This window comes from Salvia splendens, chromosome 6, assembly GCF_004379255.2.
Source record: "Salvia splendens isolate huo1 chromosome 6, SspV2, whole genome shotgun sequence".
Classification (NCBI taxonomy): Eukaryota; Viridiplantae; Streptophyta; class Magnoliopsida; order Lamiales; family Lamiaceae; genus Salvia; species Salvia splendens.
Window position 1 is genome coordinate 27,042,487 of NC_056037.1, and position 19,696 is coordinate 27,062,182.

The 19,696-nt window shown below is 42.8% G+C and overlaps 1 long non-coding RNA gene across 1 annotated transcript; it reads left to right on the top strand.

Moving 5' to 3' along the window:
* The first annotated feature begins 16,735 nt into the window (after positions 1-16,735).
* LOC121809373 lies at positions 16,736-18,917 on the top strand. Its single transcript, XR_006052256.1, has 3 exons — positions 16,736-17,007; positions 17,337-17,414; positions 18,731-18,917. It is a non-coding gene; the product is annotated as an uncharacterized LOC121809373 (long non-coding RNA).
* Positions 18,918-19,696: the final 779 nt, after the last annotated feature.

Consider the following 19,696-nt stretch of genomic DNA (forward strand, 5'->3'; position numbering starts at 1 on the left):
TCACTCGGTCAAGTCACTGTTGGACCAAATTCCACTTGACCCGAGTCGACGTTGCCGTTACAGATTTCTTTCCAAATCTGGCCCTAGTATATATACTACCTAGGGCACGATTTTCTTCAACTCTCAACCGCCCAGAACTAGAGGTGCCAAAGGTTTACGGTTCTGGCGATTAACCTGTAATGCCCCAAAAGTGGACTTGAACGAAAAGTAATATTCTGAAAAGAATACCACTAGTTCCTGGTCATCTGATGACTTTTTGAGATTGTAAGTAATACCGATTGGTAATTGTTGATTTAGAATAGCTAAAGTTAAAGTTTTAAAGTTCATGAATTTAATTTATGGTTATGTATTATGGAGTAATTTATTTGTCAATGTGTGTTAATTGTTAATCAGTGAATAGTTAAAAACCTTGAGGTAAAGTTTTGAGATATCCATAATTATTTGTTTTTTATTTGGCTATCAATGTATTCTTATGTTGGGCTTTAGATTCAATAAAGAATTATATAGAAGTCCACCTTAAGCTTATATAGCCCAATGATGAATGAAAACTGTCACGCCCGCATTTTCAAAGGATAGAAAACACGGTTGATCGCGACTAGGGGATGATTAAAGAAGCTGGGAAGAAAGGGAAAAACAACACAAATAGACCATAGCTCGAAACAAATAGGAATAGCCCGAATAAAATCAGAGTATCATTTCAACAATCAACAACTCGAAACAAATATTATCTCAACAATACTCGGCGAAAGAAACAATATTCAGCGGAAGCATTCGAGAGTAGAATACTATTATGTATGAAGACATAATATATTCAGAAAGTTTTATTTATTATCTTCTTCACTTTCATGCTCAACACCCACCGCGCTCGTCACCGCTGCCTCGTATAATTCTCCGTCATCATAGCTGCTGTCCGTCATGAGCAGCCGCAACAGCCGCTGCTACGGTCCGCCGCTGTTCGGCACATCTCTATCGCCCCGTTCTGAACCACACCGTCGTCCTCGTTGCATTGCCAGCCAACTCCAGAATCCTCTGCGCTGAATGTGGCGGGGAATGATCCTCGTTCTCTTGTTGTCTGATAAGGCTAATTTCATGCATCGGTCTAGGGGTTTTTATTTCGTGAAATTACTGGGTCTAACGCATGTTTTAAGCCAGGTGTGTGAAGGTTTTCGCTAGATCCAGGAAAAGAAGAGGACGCTTGCATAGTCCTAGGAAACTGGCGAAAGAGCGGACATTATGAAAGAAATTGCTTGACGGAGGAAGCCTCGGAGTTGAAGGGTAGAATAGGGATTTCTACGAAGACTCTAGAAGGCTATGTCCGCATCTATAAAAGGAAGAAGCATGCAAGCTGGAGGGACCTTCTCGGTGGAGGCCTCACGAACAGCCTGTTGCTCAGTTCACTTTTCAAATACTTGGTTCTAATTCGCGGAGGATCTCGGGTTCGCGCTGAGGTTCACATTTAGCTTTCCGATAGTGTTTGTGGGTTGTAACACCGTCCTTCTTTGGGGCAAAGAAACAATTTATTTCTGTTTTTTGTTTCTGCTGAATTCGCCGAGCTTCGCTGTTCGAAGCTCGGTCCTCTTTTGTTTCTGGATATTTCTCTACTTTTATGCAAGTTTCGTTTTCGTTTACGTCGATCGTGATGATTTCTGTCGATTGATTGTGTTTACTTGAATTCTGGAGTTGGATTGTTGGAGTTGGTTGTTTTCGTGGTTATTTTCTGGATTATTGCAGGTTAATGGTGAGATCTGGAAGAATGGAGTTTGTTTGTGGATGAATCGGGGTTTTGTTTTGCTGATGTTGTGGAGTTGTTTGTGATTGTTGGAATTTGGAGTTGATCGGAGCAGATCTGTGAGAATCGGAGTTATGGAGTTGATTTTGTTGGTTGTTGAGTTCGGATGGCTTGGATCCGGAGTGGATTAAGCGTCTGAAGTGATTCTGAGCAGGAGTGTTTTAATTTTATGCCTAGCTTACGTGTTTTCATTTCATTTCGCCTAGTTTATGTAGATCTGATGTATTTCCGATTCATAGCAAGTTTCCGGCGTCCAAATCTTTATATTCTGTTTGAATCTAGGAGTGTGCTCTGTTTTCTCCATCTGCGAGTTTAGTTTAGTTGCGAAGGTACATGTCGTAGTTAGTTGGAGCATGGGTTGGTTATCTGCAGCTTTTTACCGTACTTGCTATTTCTGGAAATATGGTCCCCACTGTTATTTGCTTACTGTTTAGCTAGATTAGGTAGTCGTTTGCTTAGTCTAGGGAGTAATTGTGTCTTTCGGTATTGATGTCTGAATCCAGTAAGTTTTCTGTGTCCTAGGTCTAGCGTTTACATTTCTTGCCTAGATCTAGTGGTAGTTTAAATCTCAACCCCTTTGTGTGGCAGCAGCCGTTTGTTTCCATAGTCTCTTAGCACTACTTTGCGAATCCATCTCTGTGGGATCGACCCCACTTCCCTATACTAATTCATAGTATTCGGGTTGAGGGATTTATTTTTGAAGAGGAGTCGAGTGTGTCCAACGACAAAAACACTGTAGTTCTCTAGAGTTCCTGGACCCAGTGATCCAGTGGATTTAAGGAGCGTTGTGTCTGGACCGAGCTTTGCATTAATTCTCATATGTGCACACTCGCTTACTCCTGAGTCTAGTCATTCGACATTAGAGTCGAGTGAGACCTCACTTCAAATGGCGCCATTGCCGGGGATGGATGGCGTGCTTAGTGTTAGTGTTCAGAGTCTGTATGTAAATAGTTTTGATTTGTTTTCTTTCTCTTTTTGTTGGCAGTTTATGAGCAGAGGCTCAAGATCTACCTACTGGAGCAACTCATCTGGGTGGAAACACGGCCAGTTTGATTGGCGGGTTAAGGGTACAGTCTCTACAGTGACCACCAGATCAGGGTTCACCACGGGAGGTCCGTTTCCGAGTGAATTTACTAGCGACGAATCTTGGACGTCATCAGGACCCGAAGATCCAGAATCACCACCCGAATCAGAAACAGAGTCAGAAACAGGGGAAGCAGAGGAAGTAGTCATGGCGCAGGTGGTAGACCCGGATCCAGAAATCGGCTCTCTCACTGCCCATTTAGATGGAGAACCAGCTCAAGCTAAGGACTATCGAGATCAAGACAAACGTACTCGGCATCTTGCCGACGTTCTCTGGGAGTAGAAATGAGTGTCCGTATGAGTTCTTAAATGAATTCAGTAAGTTATGTGGTATTCAGAAGAGGCCGAATGATGCAACAGAGGAGGATTATCGCCTACGAGCGATTCCGTTTACCTTGAAGGGGGAAGCTAATACGTGGCTATAGAGGTTGCCTCCGGATTCTATCCGCACGTGGAGGGACTTCAAGTTAGAATTCTTAGATTATTTCTTCCCATCCAACAAGATGAATGCACTTAAGCAAGATTACGATGAATCGTTGAGTCAGTATTGGTCGAGATTTAAGGGGTTGTTGGATGCATGCCCGAATCACCTAATGATAGAGGCAGAGACCTACTCTCTGTTTTACGAAGGAGCCACTCCCGAGTCAAAGGACTTAATGAACTCCTCGAGTGGGGGAAATTTCACAAGAAAAAGGGGAAGTGAGGCAAGAGAGATCCTAGGGAAGTTGATTGACGCTAAGAAGGCGTACGATAACCCTAGGATTGCAGTGAGAAGAGGATCGGTGCATGCTGTGAGAGAACAAGAAGATGACAAAGTCGAAGCAAGGATTGATAGGCTCGAGAAGGCTCTTTTGAACGCGATTGAAAAGGCGATTCCACTGGCTTCACAAGGGAAGGAGAAATCTCCTGGTCCAGGAGATAATCAAATTCAACAATATTACGGGACCCATGAAGGAGATTATCAGGCCCAGGTCAATGCAATGGGAAGTTGGAATCCCGATGGGAGCTGGAATCCAGGGAGACAGAGAGATGCGCCCTGGAGAAACCATCCAAATTTCAGATGGACTGACAATGAACAGAATCAGCCGGCGCCGTAACAAAGTCAGCAGTTTGCACCTCAGCCCGAAAGACAAGGTAATTGGTCAGGAAGGAATCAAGATGGGCAGGGCAACTGGATTAATCGGAACCAAGGAGACTACTCGAGCTGGGGAAACAGGAATCAGAGCAGTCAAGGGAACTCTTATGTACCCCCACACCAAAGGAATTTTCAGAACAATTACCAGGGCCAAGGAAATCAATACAATAACTCTTCAGGCGGTCAAGGAAACGCTCGTCAGAATCAAGCAAGTGGACCGACCCTAAGTATCAGCCCAGGACCCAGTCAGCCACCAAAACCACCAAAAAGTATCGATGATATGGTGCACGACCTCGTTAGTGGGGGTAGATGCCTTCAAAATGCAATGACCCAGGTATGTTCACCTTGCCCATCTCTATTGGTGATGTGAGAATCGAGCACGCTATGTGTGATTTGGGTGCGTCGATAAATGTGTTACCACTTTCCATATACAAGAAATTAGTGGGGGTAGGCATGGTAGACACGAGGGTTGTGATTCAACTGGCGGACAGGTCATGCATCTGTCCTGAAGGGGTGCTTGAGAATGTGATAGTCAAGGTACATGACTTCTTGTACCCTGCTGATTTCCATGTGATTATGATGAGTGATAATGAGTCTGCAGAGTCGGGCGGAGTACTTTTAGGGAGACCCTTCCTACGTACCGCTAAGACTATCATTGATATTTTTGATGGAACAATTTGCCTTGATTATAATGGGGAGAAATACACATTCAGCATTGATGAGGCAATGAAGAAACCTCTTGACGTTGAAAATTTGCATGCTATAGATGTTATTAACCCTTTGGTCCAAGAATACCTTGAGACGGAATTAATGCAGGAACAGATTGAGAACTCCGAGATGAGTCATGCCATTGATAGAGAAGTGGCCAGTTGGTGTCAAGCAATGAACACAAGCGAGTTATCAGATGAGGAGCTAGCTGAAGCAATTCTAAAATTCTGTGCAAATCCGGAGCTAGCTAGGTCAAGGAATACACCTTATGTGGCGAGTGTGGAAGGTTCTGCTGGGTCGAGGAAGGGAATGACAACGGAAGTAACAGAGGAAAATCCCTCGCCCCAGGAAAAAGATGTTCCCAAGAGAGAGTTGAAAACACTTCCACCAGGCCTAAAGTATGCGTATCTAGAGGAGAACGAAACTTTCCCTGTGATTATCAACAGCAGCTTGACCGATGAACAAGAAGAGGGACTGCTGAAGGTAATCCGAAGAAACAAGAAGGCTATTGGGTGGACACTCTCTGACTTGGTAGGAATTAGTCTAGATTTGTGCATGCATCACATCCGCTTGGAGGAAGGAGCAAAAGCCTGCAGAGATCCTCAACGCAAATTGAATCCTAACATGAGGGAGGAAGTGCTGAAAGAAGTATTGAAACTACTCTCCCTAGGAATCATTTATTCCATACCAGACAGTGAATGGGTGAGTCCAGTCCATATGCTACCCAAGAAGTCAGGAATACAGGTGGTCAAGAACGACAAGAATGAATTGGTGCCCACCAGACTAGTTACTGGGTGGAGGATGTGCATCGATTATAGGAAGTTAAATGAAGCGATCAAGAAAGACCATTTCCCTCTACCTTTCATTGACCAGATGCTGGAGAGGCTAGCAGGCAAGCAATACTTCTGTTTCCTAGACGGGTATAGTGGGTATTTTCAAATCTATGTGGATCCCGAGGACCAGGAGAAGACAACTTTCACGTGCCCTTTCGGCACGTACGCTTACAGGAGGATGCCGTTTGGCCTGTGCAATGCGCCAGGCACTTTTCAGCGGTGTATGATGAGTATCTTCTCGGATCTTTTGGAGGACTGCGTCGAGATTTTTATGGACGACTTCACTGTGTACGGGAATTCATTTGACTCATGTTTGGCTAGTTTGGATATAGTATTGAGAAGGTGCCAGGAAAAACATTTGGTTTTGAACTTCGAGAAATGCCACTTTATGGTCCCTGAGGGAATTGTCCTAGGGCACGTAGTCTCGGAAAGAGGTATACAGGTAGACCAGGCAAAGATTGAAGTGATCTCAAAACTGCCTTACCCGACGAATCAGAAGGAGGTGAGAGGATTCCTAGGGCATGCAGGATTCTATAGGAGGTTCATAAAAGATTTTGCAAAAATTGATCAGCCACTCACCCACTTGTTGCATAATGATGTTGATTTTGTCTTTGGTGAGGAATGCAAAAAGGCTTTTCAGTTGTTAAGAGACAGGCTAGTATCTGCGCCTATTATTAGAGCGCCCGACTGGAATCTACCCTTTGAGATTATGTGTGACGCAAGCGATTATGCCGTGGGAGCGGTGCTAGGTCAAAGAGTTGATGGGAAAAGCTATGTGATCTTTTATGCTTCAAAAACGCTGAATCAAGCTCAGAGAAATTATGACACTACTGAAAAAGAAATGCTGGCGGTAGTATACTCATTTGAAAAATTTCGCCCGTACTTGCTTGGGTCGAGGGTGATAGTCTTCACCGACCACGCGGCTATAAAGTACCTGTTGGCAAAGAAAGAATCCAAGCCGAGATTAATCCGATGGGTGTTGCTTTTGCAGGAATTCGATTGGGAAGTCAGAGACAAAAAGAGAACAGAAAATAAAGTAGCCGATCATCTGAGCAGGATATTTCAAGGGGAGACCGAGGAAGCAATACCGGATGCATTCCCAGAGGAACATTTGTACTACGTAAAAAAAATTCCTCGACCTATCAGCTGGGAAGAGATTATGGTGTTAACAGGTCCAGGGGATGCCGAAAAAGGGAAATGTCATCAAAACGCTGAGCCATGGTTCGCAGACCTGGCAAATTACTTAGTCACTGGAGAGGTGCCCAGTTCGTAAGTAATTTCCCGGGCCCAGAAGATGAAATTGAAAAGCGAGGCCAAGAACTATTTCTGGGATGACCCGTATTTGTGGCGAATGGGAGCCGACCAAGTAATCCGGAGGTGTATTCCGGAGTGGGAACAGAGGGATGTGCTGAATCATTGCCATGCCCTAGCTTGTGGAGGTCACTTTGGACCTAGGAAGACCGCAAGGAAGGTGTTAGATAGTGGTTTTTACTGGCCTACATTGCATAAGGATGCGTTCGAGTTTTGTCAGAATTGTGAGAGGTGTCAACAGACTGGGGGAATCTCCAGAAGAGATGAAATGCCGCAAGTCCCGGTGATCGTTTGTGAAATTTTTGATGTTTGGTAATGAATAGAAGCCAAGGCGACCACATCTTGTGAAGCTAAGGAGGTATCGAAGTTTCTTAGAGCTAATATCTTCAATCGGTACGGAGTGCCCAGAGCTATAATATCTGACAATGGGACGCATTTCCGCAACCGGACTATTGAAGCTTTGATGAGAAAGTATGGCGTCCACCACAGACTGTCTACACCTTATCATCCTCAATCTAACGGCCAGGCGGAAATATCCAACAGAGAGATAAAGGCGATACTGGAAAAGACGGTTAATCCGTCTAGAAAAGACTGGAGTAAGAGGCTTGGAGACGCACTATGGGCTTACCGGACGGCATACAAGACGCCTATTGGGATGTCACCATATAGGCTTGTGTTCGGCAAAATGTGTCACTTGCCCGTGGGAGTAGAACACCGAGCATATTGGGCGGTCAAGGAGATAAACATGAGACCCGAATCTTGCGAGGAAGAGAGGAAATTGCAGCTGCAGGAGTTGGAGGAGCTAAGGCTGGAGTCATATGATTCGGCAATGTGGTACAAAGAGAAAACAAGACTTTGGCATGACAAGAACCTTCGAGTCAAGGAATTGCAAGTTGGGTAGAAAGTTCTCCTATATCAATCCCGGCTCAAGTTGATGCCTGGTAAGCTGAAGTCCAAATGGGTCGGACCATACACTGTTGTGAGTCTTCGTGCAAATGGAGCAGTAGAGATCCAGGGAAGTGCTCCAAACTCTACTCCATTTCTTGTCAATGGCCATAGGGTGAAGGTATTTAGGGATAATTCGGAGATGTGTGTAGTGGACGAAATGCCACTACGCGCACTCCCTGATATCGCCTAATCGGTCTGGGAAGTGAATGTTCTTAGAGAATTTCCTAGGTCCAGCATCCAAGAAGTTTTAACATGTCCTGACCTAGGGAATCTTGAGAACACTTGAACATAAAATGTAAATATTTAATCGCTTTCTTTAAAATCAAGAAAAACCCAAACAAATCAGAAAAAAAATAATCTTCCAAAAATATTTTCGAAATACTAGACTCCTTAAGGAATGTTTTTGATACTGTCATACCCTAGACCCGGGGAGTCTGGCGTTTCATTTTTTTAGTTTAATGTTTTTCTCTAAGTGTGATTTTGCAGAAGGAAGTTACTTGGGCAGGGAATTGAGAAGTAAAATTTTGGAGGGAGTTGGCACCGGCTCGGATTTCAAAAGACACCTTTATGGGAGGCATACAGTCGCTGGCGTCATGCCTGCAACCCGCCTGCAAAAGCCGTCCTCGCCCATACTTATCGGATAATAACCGTGTTCTTTTATTTTTACTTACTTACTCTCTCTCTCTACATCCCAAATTCTCTCTAGGTTTTCTTTTCTAACCCTAATCAAAGAAGTTTCCGTCCAAGTCTTTGTCAAAAAAAAAAAAATTTCTGCAGAATTCTCCATGGATAACAAGCAAAGTGCCGGGAACACCTCAGGATCCGCCGATTCAAGTGCGGCGGCGTTTATGGCAGACGTGCTACAAAAATTTGGGGGACCAGAAAAGGCGATGGAGGCGTTTGCCATGTTCGCGGCTGTAATGGGGAAATCCGTACCAACCGCCTCAACATCCTCCGCACCACCACCAGAGACCGTTCAAGAAACCACCGCTGAGCCGGAGGCCGTCGCAGAACCCACTGCCGCCGTTTCAGAACCAACCGCTGCAGAAACTCGCGAAGACGAAGCAGATCTGGCCGCGGGGTTGGAGTTGTTGGCCGTAAGTGCACCCAGGTTAGGATCTGCCACTGAGGGGGAAACCCCTGTTTTAGAGGATAGAGTGGTTGGTGTTTCTGAGGGGGAAACCCCTGTTACTGATAGCCGTGTTGAGGGGGAAACCCCTGTTTTGGAGGAGTTTGTTGAGGGGGAAACCCCTGTTGATGGAGTTGAAATTCCAGAAGGCAACGAAGCCCTAGATGCTGAAAGAAATGTGGAGGGGGAAACCCCAGAAGTGGTTGGGGGCGACGAAGCCCTAATTACTGAGGAAGATGTCAGAGAGGGGGAAACCCCTGAGAAGTCTGCGGGTACAGCAACCCATGTTGGAGAAGGTTTGGAGGGGATAGAGACCCCTGTTTATTTTTCAGGGGCAACCCCATTGTTGAACGAGGAAGGAGAAGCCCTCGGTGCTGAGAATGTCCAAGAACCCGTCGATGTCGGGTTGGATTTGATAGTGGATCTGACTGATGTCCCCGAAGGGACCGATTCACCGGTTAACGCAAGGGAAGCACGGAGACAGGCTCGTCGGAGCCTGCTTGATGAGATAGATGAAACCGTCCAGCAGACGGAGGAAGAAATGCTGGGTCCAGAAGCCACAGCACCTGAGCAGACAGAATCTCCCAGACCGAGCAGAGGGGAGAGTGATGCAGAGGAAGGCCGCCACGCGGCCGAGAAGAAAAGGAAGGGGAAACAAATTGCTCCTTCCAAGACCAAGAAGGCGAAAGGGAAATCCACTGAATCCCCACTTCCTCGACCTGCCAAGGTACCATACGCTGCAGAGCCCGAGGATTCTGCTGGGTCTAGTGACTCTGAAGAAGAACAAGAAGAGGAGCTCAACTTTGAGCCAACTGAGATCTGGATTACAAGAGAGCTCCTGGACGAGATGAGAAAGTTTGACGACCCGAAATGCTCAACCATCCACAAGGAGAAGAGTGCCCAGGGCAAGTACGCTAAGTCTGGAAAAATGTACAGCTCATCGGAGCTCAAGCAGATCGCTTGCAATGATGAATTCCGAACTTATATCGACGCAATCGGCTTTGATTGGTTGCTCAAGCACAGCACCGCCGAAGTTCCAATCGACCTGGCAAGGGAATTCTTCTCCACCTTCCGATTTAAGTCCACCACCGATCTGAATGCTGACTCCATCAAATTCCGGCTCTTCAATGAAGAGCATGTGATGAGCATCCGTGAATGGACTCTACGGATGGGACTGCTTACGCGCACAGAGGATGATGAGGGTTTGTGGAGCGAGAGAATGATTGGTCCGCCGAAGCTGACGTCGGGATTCAAGACGCAGAACGCATGGGAGTTTGTGGCTCACCCTAGGGTAGGTCAGTTCAAAACCAGCTGGTCGAAGGCCCACCATATTGAGAACAGGGTCATGCGATTCGCCCAGACCTTCATTAGCTACAACCTGATGGGCACAGCCAACAACGCTCTGACGACCCCCGACTTGTACTTCACTTGGTGCATGGCCAAGGGAGTACGTGTTCACTTGGGCTATTGGTTAGCCCAAGCCTGCCATCAAGTGACAGCCAACCCTTTCCGACATCTTTACACATGCCACCTTCTAGGGGCTTACCTGCAACGCAACGTTATTATGAAAATCCACAAGTCCTGCAGAGAAGTGAAGATGTGTCTACCCCCGGAGGTGTTCAGCGTGGACTACTTTTTCAATAAGGGGCTGCTCATTACACAGGGAAGGGACGTGTGCTTTTATGAGGTCGGTCAGTCGGAGGCGCAGACGAAGCAGGAGCCTGAGATGGTGGAGGCGAAGGATACTGCTGACATGGAAGCCGGAGCCAGGATAGAAGTAAAAGAAGTAAGGAAAGAGGTTGGATAGATGAGGTCAGAGATGAAAATGGTTTTGGAGGGGATTGTGGCCCTACGGGGTAAAGGAAGGGACAGTGCTGAGGATGCAGAAGTCAGAAAGTTAGTTGAGGAAGTGAGAAACGAAGTAGAGAATGTGAGGAAGGAGGTAATCGGTGTACGAAAAGAAGTGACGGAGATACGGAGGGAAATGGGGAGAAGTAGAGAGGAGGTCGTAGCCCTGAAGGGGCGTATCACCGACCTAGTGGCAGAATCGTCAAGGCGTTCCGACAAGATGGCGGAGGCCGTCGCACTGATGATGAAGATGACGAAGTGGCTTCAAGCGAAGTTCCCCGAGACACCGAAGGGACTTCCTGAACCTAGCGGCGGTTCCAAGACGCCGGGTCAAGGGAGTCTAGCTGTGCAGAAGCCGCCACAAGCCCAAAGGCCTCAGACCACCCCGTCTTCCTCCAGGCCCTTGCTTTTGAAGAAAACCGTACCCTGACCCACAGAAGATCAGAAGGAGACGCCGGAGTCACCGACAAGAAAGAAAGTTAAAGTGACCCAACAGACAGTGCCACCCAAGTCTGGCTCCCGCGGGGGCCAGAACCCGAATTGAATTTCCCCCAGAACCAAGTAACTTTTACTTTTCTGTCTTTTACTTTTCGTTTTTCTTTCGCTTGTGTTTTTATGTGCCAGCATGCATCGTTCTGTATATATGTGTTATACCTTCCTACACTTAGCCCAATTTTTGGTCTAAGTGTGAGAAGGGGTTGTTTTGTTTTAGTTTTGTATGTTGCGCTTTCTCCCACTTAGCCCGATGTTCGGTCTAAGTGTGAGAAGTTTGTTTTGTTTTTGTGCTTTGTTTGCGTTTGTGTCTGTTGTCTGCTGTTCTTACTTCCTTTTCCCCCCTGCACTAGGATAGCTTGGGGACAAGCTTGAGTGAAGTGGGATGGGGGGGAGTAAGTATGGTGTTTGTGTTCTTTCTGTTTTAAGAGTCTTTAGGATGTGTGTTTCGCATGAGCTAGTGAGATAATAAGGCAGGTTTCCCTTAGTGAGAGCGATTGAAGAGAGAATGCATGTCAACTTTGACACCTTCTTCCTTAATAAACCAAAGGCGGTCTGAATGAAGTTGGGACGATGGAAAAAGCCTTAGATAACCCAGCTGTGCAGCCCTACTATAAGAGCGAGTTATAAGCCTAAACACTTTTTTGTGCTAACATGTAAATTGGGCTGCCACTTGATGCTTAGGGAGTAGAGTATGAAGGAGAAAAAAATGGGTTTCGGATGTATAAGCTGGACGAAGTCCAGGAAAAGGTGGAATAAGCTGGACGAAGTCCAGGGGAAAAGGGGATATAATACAGGAAAAAATAAAAAAATAAATAAATATAATATTAGTATCCTCAAGGGCAGGAAGCAATTTCAACCTGACCCAGGAAAATCAATGGGAAAAAAAAGAGAAGTAAGAAGGGTAAAACTTTCATAACCCAACGCATCAGTGGCATAACTTTAACTGGGGAGCGTTTTGATCCTAACATACCTGGTGAGGAATGAGTGATCGAGCTAACCTAACAGCTGGGGTGTCAATAGGCTATCTTGACGAACTGACGGACCGTTTAGGTAGAAGATGGAAGGGGGAAGATTTGAAGACTGTAGACGATCAGATTGAACTTAAGTTTGTGGGGACGGTTGCCTAAAAGTCGAACCTAGTTCATGCTTGTTTGTGTTTTGATTCTTTGTGTTGTTTTCTTTTATAAGTCTATTTTTTTTATTTTGCCAGATTGTCTAGGTCCAGGAGTCTGTTTTTGTTTTTGTTTGTAGAGTCGTTATTGGGGACCGTGCATTGAAATTCGCCTTATTTCTTTCTCTTGTCTTTCATACTTGAGGACAAGCATGGTTTAAGTGTGAGCAGTTTGATAAGGCTAATTTCATGCATCGGTCTAGGGGTTTTTATTTCGTGAAATTACTGGGTCTAACGCATGTTTTAAGCCAGATGTGTGAAGGTTTTCGCTAGATCCAGGAAAAGAAGAGGACGCTTGCATAGTCCTAGGAAACTGGCGAAAGAGCGGACATTATGAAAGAAATTGCTTGACGGAGGAAGCCTCGGAGTTGAAGGGTAGAATAGGGATTTCTACGAAGACTCTAGAAGGCTATGTCTGCATCTATAAAAGGAAGAAGCATGCAAGCTGGAGGGACCTTCTCGGTGGAGGCCTCACGAACAGCCTGCTGCTCAGTTCACTTTTCACATACATGGTTCTAATTCGCGGAGGATCTCGGGTTCGCGCTGGGGTTCACATTTAGCTTTCCGATAGTTTTTGTGGGTTGTAACACCGTCCTTCTTTGGGGCAAAGAAACAATTTATTTCTGTTTTTTGTTTCTACTGAATTCGCCGAGCTTCGCTGTTCGAAGCTCGGTCCTCTTTTGTTTCTGGATATTTCTCTACTTTTATGCAAGTTTCGTTTTCACTTACGTCGATCGTGATGATTTCTGTCGATTGATTGTGTTTACTTGAATTCTGGAGTTGGATTGTTGGAGTTGGTTGTTTTCGTGGTTATTTTCTGGATTATTGCAGGTTAATGGTGAGATCTGGAAGAATGGAGTTTGTTTGTGGATGAATCGGGGTTTTGTTTTGCTGATGTTGTGGAGTTGTTTGTGATTGTTGGAATTTGGAGTTGATCGGAGCAGATCTGTGAGAATCGGAGATATGGATTGATTTTGTTGGTTGTTGAGTTCGGATGGCTTGGATCCGGAGTGGATTAAGCGTCTGAAGTGATTCTGAGCAGGAGTGTTTTAATTTTATGCCTAGCTTACGTGTTTTCATTTCATTTCGCCTAGTTTATGTAGATCTGATGTATTTCCGATTCATAGCAAGTTTCCGGCATCCAAATATTTATATTCTGTTTGAATCTAGGAGTGTGCTCTGTTTTCTCCATCTGCGAGTTTAGTTTAGTTGCGAAGGTACATGTCGTAGTTAGTTGGAGCATGGGTTGGTTATCTGCAGCTTTTTACCGTACTTGCTATTTCTGGAAATATGGTCCCCACTGTTATTTGCTTACTGTTTAGCTAGATTAGGTAGTCGTTTGCTTAGTCTAGGGAGTAATTGTGTCTTTCGGTATTGATGTCTGAATCCAGTAAGTTTTCTGTGTCCTAGGTCTAGCGTTTACATTTCTTGCCTAGATCTAGTGGTAGTTTAAATCTCAACCCCTTTGTGTGGCAGCAGCCGTTTGTTTCCATAGTCTCTTAGCACTACTTTGCGAATCCATCTCTGTGGGATCGACCCCACTTCCCTATACTAATTCATAGTATTCGGGTTGAGGAATTTATTTTTGAAGGGGAGTCGAGTGTGTCCAACGACAAAAACACTGTAGTTCTCTAGAGTTCCTGGACCCAGTGATCCAGTGGATTTAAGGAGCGTTGTGTCTGGACCGAGCTTTGCATTAATTCTCATATGTGCACACTCGCTTACTCCTGAGTCTAGTCATTCGACATTAGAGTCGAGTGAGACCTCACTTCATTGTCCCTCGCTGCTGGAACTTCTGTCGTCTCTCTCTCCCCCTCACGTTTTGTTTCTTGGAATTTTGAGAGAATGGTTTAAATTGTGGAATTGATTGAATTTATATAGGCAAAACTGATAGATATTGATGGATTTGGTGGTTGGAGAGATTTTAGATAACTATCGTGGATTTGATATTGAAGAGTGATAGATATCATTAGATTTAAAATTAAGAGACTAATTTTGGGCTCAAAGGAGGAAGAATTTAAAAGGTTTTGGGCTCATAACAATTGGGTTTCAAATTGAGCTAGAAAAGAATAATTGTTTGGCTAAAAAAGTAAAATTCTTCTCTCGACAAAAGAAACAAGGTCGAAAAAATTTTCAAGTGCACAAACGACGGCCCTTTCAAGAACACAATAAAAGGATAGAAAAAGTCGGGGTGTTACAATCTACCCATATTAACAAATATTTCGTCCCGAAATTTGCTTACGTCCTTCGAATGGTTAGCACCTAGTTTGCTCCAAAGTTTCACGTAATTCTAAGAAAAAGTTTCATGGTCCACCGGCCTCCATTCGCACTCTCAATCTCTTTGCCTCGTCGTGCCTTGACAAATTAGAGGTTCACCCCAAACTTTCAGATTCTCGTTCGTTTTCATCACTCGGGAAAGTGATAGATTATTTTAACTTAAAACTACGATTCACGCGGTCAACTAGGCTTATATTTTAGGTACTCTAAGTTCACAACTCATTTCGTCATCTCCTAGATCAACATCTACCACAATTAACGTCGTTCATACCTCAAGATAAACACACAACATTTTCACATCCCATAGCAAAACACTTTCGTACTTCACATTTACATTCATAAAATTTTGACACAAAAACTTTCTTCAAACTCTCGCCCTTTTCCTAAAAAGTTTCCACATCTCACTTTTAAAGTAAAAGTTTTGACTCAAAACTAAAACGTACTTTCGCATCAACTTTCATCCTTCATATAAAACAGTCCATAGAATAACGCATCATACTTTGCACCTCATAACATAAATATCATCACACTTCCATAGCTCAATTTTCCAAACGAAAAAGTTAAAACTGTTTTTCTCTAAACTCAAAAAGTTTTGAACAATTCATAAACACAACATTTTCCATTGATCAAATCTTTTCATAAAAGATAAGTCACCTCATTGCATAACATATCGCAAAACACACATACATATATATATATACATATATTTTTATAACCATAGCTTCTCTATCTCATTGTAAAACATACTTTGTTTTCATAACCATAGCTCTTCTATCCCATTATAAAACATACTTTGTTTTCATAACCATAGCTTCTCATCTCCTTTCCTGAAAACTTTCTCATAAAAAAAATTCATAAAAATAATACCTCTTTCTTGATTGAGCGTGGTGAAGCGGGATGTTGAGCCTTCAATACACAATTATTATTTTATCTTCTTTTATTTTATATTATTTATTATTTTAGTCTAGCGGAACAAGTGTAGACTAAGATTGAAAAAGACTCTCGGGTCCAGAGTGGAAAGAAAAATTGCTCTAATACCACTCTGTCACGCCCGCATTTTCTAAGGATAGAAAATACGGTTGATCGCGACTAGGAGAGGATTAAAGAAGCGGGGAAGAAATGGGAAAACAACACAAATCGACCATAGCTCGAAACAAATAGGAATAGCCCGAATAAAATCAGAGTATCATTTTAACAATCAACAACTCGAAACAAATATTATCTCAACAATACTCGGCGAAAGAAACAATATTCAGCGGAAGCATTCGAGAGTAGAATACTATTATGTATGAAGACATAATATATTCGGAAAGTTTTATTTACTATCTTCTTCACTTTCATGCTCAACACTCACCGCGCTCGTCACCGCTGCCTCGTCTAATTCTCCGTCATCATAGCTGTTGTCCGTCATGAGCAGCCGCAACAGCCGCTGCTACGGTCCGTTGTTGTTCGGCACATCTCTATCGCCCCGTTCTGAACCACACAGTCGTCCTCACTGCGTTGCCAGCCAATTCTAGAATCCTCTGCGCTGAATGTGGCGGGGAATGATCCTCGTTTTCTTGTTGTCCCTTGCTGCTGGAACTTCTGTCCTCTCTCTCTCCCCCTCACGTTTTGTTTCTTGGAATTTGGAGAGAATGGTTTAAATTGTGGAGTTGATTGGATGTATATAGGCAAAACTGATAGATATTCATGGAATTGGTGGTTGGAGAGATTTTTTATAACTATCGTGGATTTGATATTGAAGAGTGATAGATATCCTTGGATTTAAAATTAAGACACTAATTTTGGGCTCAAAGGAGGAAGAATTTAAAAGGTTTTGGGCTCATAACAATTGAGTTTTAAACTGGGCTAGAAAAGAATAATTGTTTGGCTCAAAAAGTAAAATTCTTCTCTCGACAAAAGAAACAAGGTTGAAAAAATTTTCAAGTGCACAAACGATGGTCCTTTCAAGAACTCAATAAAATGGTAGAAAAAGTCGGGGCGTTAAAAAACAATCACGTTACTTCCCTTTTTCTAATTTTCTCGGCTAACACACACTCAATACTCTCTCTCCCTCCCTCCCTCCCTCTACTTTTCATCTCTCTAGAAATCGACAAGTCACCAACCAACAGTGCGAAACTCAGCTGCCGCTCATCTCCACGGCGTCTGCTCTGCCTCGCCTCCGTACTCTCCTACTTGCTTTGCTTCGGCCTTCTCTCCTCCTTCATCCTCCGTTGAAGAAGAGTCCTAGAGCTTAGAGCTTCAAAGTCCACGCTTAAGCTTAAACCTAGTGAAATTATGGTACCAATTCTAATTTATCTCGCCTCTATCACACTTTGGAGTTGAATTTTTGAGTTAAATAGAAGAAATCCAAACTTAGGTTGAATTTCTGAAAAGGGGTGAACCCTATGTCCTCAATTCTTGAATTTTTGTGAATTATTACTTAATCTGGATAAAGCTCTATGCTTCTTGGAATAATTGAACATGTTTTGAGTTGGGAGTTAAATTGAAATCAACCCTTTCTTGAATTATGTAAAGTGACCGAAAGTTGAGCTAATGGGTTACTACAATTTTGATTTACTTGATTCACTTTGCTTTAGATATATGATCTCTTGTTGACAATTTTTCAGCCGTTACGGGATGCAATCTTTATGGTAACCAACTTAAGTGCAGCCCGCCTAAGAGAATAATAATGTGTCGCGTATAAGGTAGTGTCTTTCTCACCACATCGTTTAATATAATGCTCTTAATCAAGATGATTATTGTTGCTCGTACAGTTATATAATAAAATAAAGTAAATCGACTTGTACTCTGCATATAGAAGAACTGTGTGTTGATATTTTCATCTTTACTACTTGTGTGAGGTACTAGTTCGATGATTTCGATTATTTAAGTTGTTACATCGTTGTTGGTTGATGGAGTGGTTTCGACTTGTGACAAAGTGGCGATATGAGCAATATAATGATATTCACAAGGTCGGTGTTTGATAATTCATCAAGTGTTAAAGTTGCTGGTGATTTGCATTTTGGTGATCTATGTAAATCTTGTGGTTTTGAATGTTATGGTGCTATGGTGAGTACCAAATCATGTGCGTTTAATAATTCAAGTAAGCCTAACATTTTGTGTAATCCTTGGATTAGTGTGATCTTATCCCTTTAGTTTTAGAAATTACCGAACATAGAACATGTTAATAAAAAGGGATGCTTGGACGTGAGATATTAAGCTTCTTCTATGGACGATCTAGCCTCCATTCTGTTATTATCTTATGGAGGGTCTAGCTTCCATTCTGTACATGTCTTACATGGATTATCTAGCCTCCATTCTGTTATTATTATATGGACGGTCTAACTTCCATTTTGTACATATTCATGGAAAATATCCAGCCTCCATTCCGAAATATCTTATGGAGGGTCTTGCATCTATTTGGAAAATAAATATATTTCAATGGTTGATCTAGCCTCCATCTCGACTCATACGGATGTCCTAGCTTCCATCTTTGAATAATTTGTTATGAATTTCAAAAACTCTCAAAGTGGGAGTTTAAGGCTCATTAAATGTTTGACTATATATTTCTGGAAATATTTATTGTGTTTGAAGCCTAATAGCTACTGGCCAATGTTACATGTTTATGAGAATGTGTAAGAAAGTAGTGATATTATGTGAAAATATTACTTTTGTGTGGTGACTTTATGATCTTATAAGAATCTTGGAGTTTTCCTTTTGCAATTATGGGTTTCCATCTTATATTAATGAAGAAATGCTAAATGAGAGCTATTTGAATACTAAGTGAGTTAATTGAAGCTCGATATGTGATCATGTAAAGTTCTACTTGTTACACAGGTGTGGATACACATACACATGAAATTAAATGACGTGTTAAGTTTTCTTTTTGTTGAATCGGATTAATCTTAATCGTCATTGCAGGTCATTTATATATCTTTTATTTGAGAAGTCTACTTTATAATATGTGATTAAACTACTGAGCTTTTAAAGCTCACCACTTTTCGGATTGTTTGTTTTGTAGGTAAAAACTCTCTTACTCTAAGCAACTGCATCCCCATCGAGTCACCGGTATTACAATCTTTGGTTTTACCTGTTATTGATGTGTATTTTTGTTCGTTTATAGGCAGGTTGAATGTAAAAATAATGTTTAAGTCTTGTTGGCAAGTTATCAGTTCTTTTTAAAATAAAAAAAGGGTTTTATGGTTTTCTGCCATCCTTTCTTTAATAATATTTGTATTTTGAAATTTTGATAATCACAACACAAAGTGAAATCGGTTATTCAGATTTTAGCTAGTCGAGCAAGGGTGTTACATTTTTGGAAAAAAAATCGGGTGTTACATAACTGCGAAACCGTAACAGGCGGATATGGTTCCAAACCAGAACCATGAGAACATATCTGAACCGAAATCGTCGATATTAGAACAGTGGTTCAGGTTCAAAATTTTCCGAACCGAAACGTGCCTAACCATCGGTTCCGGGCTGGAACCGTGAAATACGCTGAAAAATCGTGAAACTGAGTCAGAACCGCAAAAAACCACTGATAACCGACGGCTTGGAATCGTGACAAACTGTAAAAAAACCGCTAGAAAAACCGTCGGTTCGGAATCGAAACTGAAACCGACGGTTTTGGAATCGCAACTGGCGGTTCCGAATCGTGGGCACCTCTACCCAAAACTCGCTTCTGCTCCTTTTGAGCACTCTTGAACATTATTTTGAAGATTATAGCTTCTACTTAGTATCATTTATTCATGCTTTTGATTGAATTATCTATTTTTGAACTTGGTTTTTATGAAGAAAACGAGTGGCTAAACCTCCATTGTAGAATTCTTGGTGAAGATGCACTAGTTTCATAGCTTTTACCGATTGATTTCTTATTCACCTTGCTCTTGATGGTGTTTGCTGCACAAAAACAACTAAATTAGAGTTTATGATCTATTAACATATGAAATATGCATATAACGTGAATAAACATGCTTGTAGATTAATT